The sequence below is a fragment of the Symphalangus syndactylus genome, chromosome 5, assembly GCF_028878055.3.
Source record: "Symphalangus syndactylus isolate Jambi chromosome 5, NHGRI_mSymSyn1-v2.1_pri, whole genome shotgun sequence".
NCBI lineage: Eukaryota > Metazoa > Chordata > Mammalia > Primates > Hylobatidae > Symphalangus > Symphalangus syndactylus.
Window position 1 is genome coordinate 85,376,053 of NC_072427.2, and position 5,379 is coordinate 85,381,431.

The window sequence follows — 5,379 nt, forward strand, 5'->3', positions numbered from 1 at the left end:
ACACAACTATAATTATTTGCATAATTATATGACTGTTTACCTAAAAAGTTCAAAATAATGAATGGACAAACTATTACAAGTGACCACGTGTAACATCAATACACATCAATCAACAGTGTTTATTAAAACAGCAATACAGAATTACAACATTTTATGGGAAAGTGTCCCATTCATTATAACAAAAACTTTGTGGGTTTCCTAAAAATCCATAAAATACTCAAGAACAAACCAAGAAATGAGCACATCGGACATCAAAGAAATCTTAAAAATTTTGCCAAAGCTCTAAATTCGTTGAGAGCTGGAATCCATTTTCAAGTAGTAGGACTCTAAGTCACATGAATGTCAATTTTCCAAACTGTCCCCATAAACTCCGTGCATCCCTTAAAACTCCCGCAGGACTGCTGTGGGTCTTGACACTGCTTCTAAACTTGACATGGGAGAGGAAACATATAGGACCCGCTGAGGAATGCTTCTGAACGGCCTCGGGGAGGGGGCCTGCTGTAAAGCTGTCACAGTTAATGCCAGTGCTACTGTGCAGAAACAGAAGTCAGCCCGTGAGTCAGGACTGAGACAGCAGAGACGGCAAGTATTTACGGGAATTTTGTTTACGATGACAGTAGCATTTCATGTCAGTCGGTGGAGAAAAGATTCCTTTTTCAATAAATGATGTGACAACTGGCTATGTATTTGAAAAAGAAAATGTCAGACCCGTATCTCACACAACCCCAAACAAAATTCCAGCGGATTAAAGGGCTAACCATTTGTGATGGAGTGAATGCTGATGTGTCCCCCAAATTCCTGTGTTGAAGCCTCACCCCCAGTGACACGGTATCAGGAGAGGGAGCCTTGGGAAGGTGGGTACGTTAGCCAGGAATCCCACCCTCACCAGGAACCTGACCATGCGACATGGTGATCCAAGACGCCCAACCTCCAGAACCGTGGGAAGTAAGTTTCTGCTGTTTAAGCCCTGCCGTCTATGTTATTTTGTTCTCATCCCCGGCTGACGAGAACGCCATTAGAAGATCAGAAGCCATAGCCACAGAAGGACAGACGAGACGCTGAAGTTTGTTGTAACCATCTTGCCACAAGAAATACCCTATAAGTCACACCTGAGACTCAGGCGTCCTAAGAAAGGGGGGTGTAGACACTGCCCCCAGCACCTCTGGTGGCCGGGCTGGGTGACAGGCACACAGGAACTCATGGCACTCACCTCCTAACTGTTGTTCACACCACCGACAAAGCTAAAAGGCAGGCAATGGACGGAAGAAACCATTTCCAAACTACCAACACGGTGTCCCAGCAGGAAAAGACCAAATACCGGGCAAAAGATGCGGTTAAACAAGTCACAGAAGAACCCACAGGTTCCGCTCCTGCAGAAGCTGGCGACTCTGCCGACACCGTCAGCGTGACGCAGGGGGTCTCCTCCCCACACCCACAGCTCCCCGCATACTCCTCTGTGGGCCCGAGGTGGGTGTGTAGTGATTCATCTACACCTCCGTCTGCTCCTGAGAGCAGCGCCCTTCACATCTGCGTCCTAGGCCCCACCAAACGCGGACACGGAGGCCCTCGCAAATTTCTCAAATGAATGAACGAATGAAGGTCGTTTTCGAGACCTCTGGCCCTTCTCCTCCTAGAATCTCTAAACCTCACACTTGCACTTGCTCTGGAGGGGATGAAACAGACACTGCCAGAGCCAGGAGGTTTACGATGTTGATGCTGAGGCCCGGGGAGCTACGCGGACTCAGGGTCCATGTGGGTTTGTTACCCTGAACTCAGTGGTCAGGGCCTGCTCGTGAATCAGCAAAACCTCCGGCTGTGCTTCATTCCAGGGAGGAAACCCAGCAGCCCCGTCCCCGACTGCATTTCCGCTGACGCTATCATTGGAGAGGGAGACGAGGAGTCCTTGAAACCAGCCCTCCAAACATAAATAAGCAGCCGGGTTCAGTGAAGCACATGACGCACTTTTCACCTCTGCCAGCGTTTCCATCCCAGAAAGTCCTACGGGACAGATTCTCACAGCCCCCAGTGAGCCCTATCCGTGACCTCTGCTCGCCCCCTACGTTTCCCAGATGACAGCAGCTGGACAGCCTTCCTCCGACAGGGGCCCCAGGCCACGGAGAGGCGACCCTGCAGAGAGCGGATGTTTGTGAAGCTCCTCTTAGAGGGAAAGCTGCCCCCAACGCTGAACACTCCCGTCTCAAGGCACAGACAGAGGAGCGGTCACGAGCCGGTCAGTCCCTTTTACAGCCAAAATCGGGGGCTCAGAGCATTTTTTTAATGATTTCTGAGCCACCGAGTGCATGTGGGCGGCCCCGTCTCTGTTTTCATTCCCTGAGACGTGGGCCTTTCTCTCCTGGAGCCCCGTGTTGGGGGCGCTTCAACCGCAGGCCTCACCTCCCTCCCACAGTGCTGAGGAAGGACAGGCCCTCCGTTCCCCAGGAAAGCTCAGGCTGGAGAAGCCCAGGTGTGGGGGGAAGTTCTGAGCTGGCAATGGATGGAAGAAACCATTTCCAAACTACCAACATGGTGTCCCACCAAGAAAAGACCAAGTACCGGGCAAAAGATGCAGTTAAACAAGTCACAGAACCCACAGGTTCTGCTCCTGCAGAAGCTGGCGACTCTGCCGACACCGTCAGCGTGACGCAGCGGGTCTCCTCCCCACACCCACAGCTCTCCTGGGTCTAGTATCCCCGCAGAGTGGACCCTGGCCCTGAGCCCAGGCTGTGCCTCCCCCATGTGCAGCCTCTGGGATGTGTCCAGGGCAGGATAGAAAGCAGGTGCCCAGGTGCCCCCCTAGGCAGAAGGCTCGGGTTCTGTTTCAGGGCAGGTGGGCTGGTGTGGCCCTCAGGAGCACAGAACCCTGACTGTATCCCCCCCAGATCCCCAAAGCCCGCCGGCCAGTCTCACCCAGGAGGGCAGGCCCTGCTGTGCTGCAGGCCCCCCGGTCCCCCCCCATGCTGACCACATGTGGCTTCCTTCGGATCAGCGCACCCCCAGGAAACCCTGGGCGCCTTCACGTCTTGGTCACTTGGTGGCCTGGGACCCTCGGGCGCCTCCTCCGTGCACAGAGCTGGCCAGGCTGTCTGTAAGAAGTGTTGACTGGGGGCCCCAAAGCTCCTGCTAAGAAATCCTTCTGAGCACGGCCTCCGGCCCTGGAGAACCAGAACTCCCTGCCCCGCCACTGACTCACAAAGTTGTCCCCTCCCTGTGCACGTCCAGGCACAAAAGCCAGGATTTGATTACTGGGGAACTGTGATGTGCAGGGGTGGAACTCTGCAACGAGTCCAGAAACTCCAAACGCGTGAACCGGGTAACTTACTTTGCAAGCGGAGGAGCAGGCCTGCACAGAGTCCCCGGCGTTTACTCTCTCGTCTCCTAGGAGAGTCCTCCGTGGGTCCTGAGCTCAGCGGTCCTCGGCCAGTCCACTCTGTCCTTCCCACTGGCCAGCCCCCCTCCGCGAAGGGACAGCTCCTTCGTCTCCACGGCAGGGTGGTCTCGGTGGACAGGGGCAACGTCCCCAACTGCCTTTCTCTGCTCTTCACTGCCAGCCCTGCTCCCAGGGCCACCCCCATGGGGCCAGGAGGCTCCGAGGTGGTGACAGGTAGATGCTCCAGCTATGCTGAGACCTGCCCGGCCTCTCCCCATCTGCACGTCTGTCAGGAGAGGACTCACATCCGGTCCCCACACATCTACCCACTGTGGGTGTCCTGGCCGGGGGGCCTGTGACCCACATCTACCTCGGGCCCAGAGCTCACTCAGGGGGCTGGCGGCCTGGAGTGCTCAGACCTGACCCTGCTGAGTTCTGTGGGGACGGACGATACTCAGGGCCCAGCAGGGGTGGAAGGATGGGCTCTAACAGGTGTGGCCCGAGGACCACAAGCTGCACCTGCTGCGTCTGCGCCTAAATGGGGCCTCCTTCCCCTCAGGTGAGGTTTTGCAGGGAGCTGGGCGGGGCACAGAGGAGCTGGGAGCAGGTCAGCAGTTGAGCAGTGGCTCCGGAAGGGGCCACAGAGGCCCAGGGCCTGCTCTCAGAGGTCGCTGGGGACACGAGAGGCTCCGACAGGGGACGCCCAGGGTGCTCTTCTCTCATGTGCTGGGGCCTCTCTCCATTCCCTGCTGGACACATCCGTGCTGTGCTTGGTGGAGCCGCCTTTCTCCTGCTCCCGTGGCACAGAGCTCCCAGGAAGGGCTCTCCTGCCCTCTCGTGGCGGCCTTGGGGCAGTGGCCTATGGGGGCTGCCAGGCCCTCCTTCGCGGTGTGAGCCGCTGGTCACAGAAGACTGCCGTGCAGGGAATGGGGCCACTTGCTGATACTCAGGGACACTTTCTTCTCTTGAGGAAAGACTCATAAGACCTCTTCCGGGTCATTCCTGATGAGGACTTTAATCCAGGGGTCAACAAAAGACTCCCCAACCTGAAGGAGGCTGCCCAGGCGGGGAGAAGAAAGGTCAGAGCCCACGGAGAGGTGGAGGGGCGCCAGCCTGGAGTGCCCCCAGCCTGGAGTGCCCCCTGCTGCGGCGCCCGGCACGTGGCTCGCCTGCTCTCCCGCCTCTGTCACCTGGGAAGAAACAATGGGCAGGAGGAGAGCCCCCGGGGCCCAAAGCAAGGCCAGGCCTTCGCCATGGACAGGTGACTTGGGGCCTGCTGGAGACGGGGCGTGGACCGTGGCCTCTAGGTGAGCACATTACTGCCCATAGGACCCGGGTCTGTGGGCCCCGGCTGTGAAGGCCACTGAGCCCAGCAGAGCTCCACCCTGAGTCCTCACGATAGAGCCAGTGGGGTCAGGGAGGCCTGGCCCCATGCGGCCCAGAGGCAGGGGCGTGGCCCGCTCGGTTCCGCTGTGGCCTTGGCTGTTCTGTGGATTTCTGGTTCGGGGTGATCTGTGGCCCCTTCATGAAGAGGGTCGGCTTCTGCTTGGGCGGTCATTAACCATTGACGTCTGCAAGGAGAAGTGTCTGTTCACAGAAACAGCAGTGGGCCTGTGTTCGGAGATGGTGGCCTGGGCGTGGCTGCAGTGCAGTAGGTCCCTGGGGGGTGGAGGTGAGGGCTGCAGTGCTGTGGGGGGTGGAGGTGAGGGCTGCAGTGCTGTGGGTGCCCAGTGGCGGGGGGGGCCTGCAGTGCTGTGGGTCCCTGGAGGGGGAGTGAGGAGTGCAGTGCTGTGGGTCCCCGGGGGGCGAGGGCTGCATAGGGAAACCCATCTCAAGGGGCTCTGTGCCCACAGGGCCCAGGCAACCCCCCTGGCCTGTCCATGGGAGTGTCAGGGTCCCCCAAGGCTGCACGAGGTCACATCACCTGTCCAGGAGGACTCATGGGTGTGTAAGAAGTTATGTTCAGCCAGGTGGTGCCATTTCTCCCAGGTAAAGGCAAACAGCTGGATCAT

The 5,379-nt window shown here is 57.8% G+C and overlaps 1 pseudogene; it reads left to right on the forward strand.

Moving 5' to 3' along the window:
• Positions 1-1,707: 1,707 nt before the first annotated feature.
• LOC129481620 (putative uncharacterized protein encoded by LINC00205) lies at positions 1,708-2,714 on the forward strand (annotated as a pseudogene).
• Positions 2,715-5,379: the final 2,665 nt, after the last annotated feature.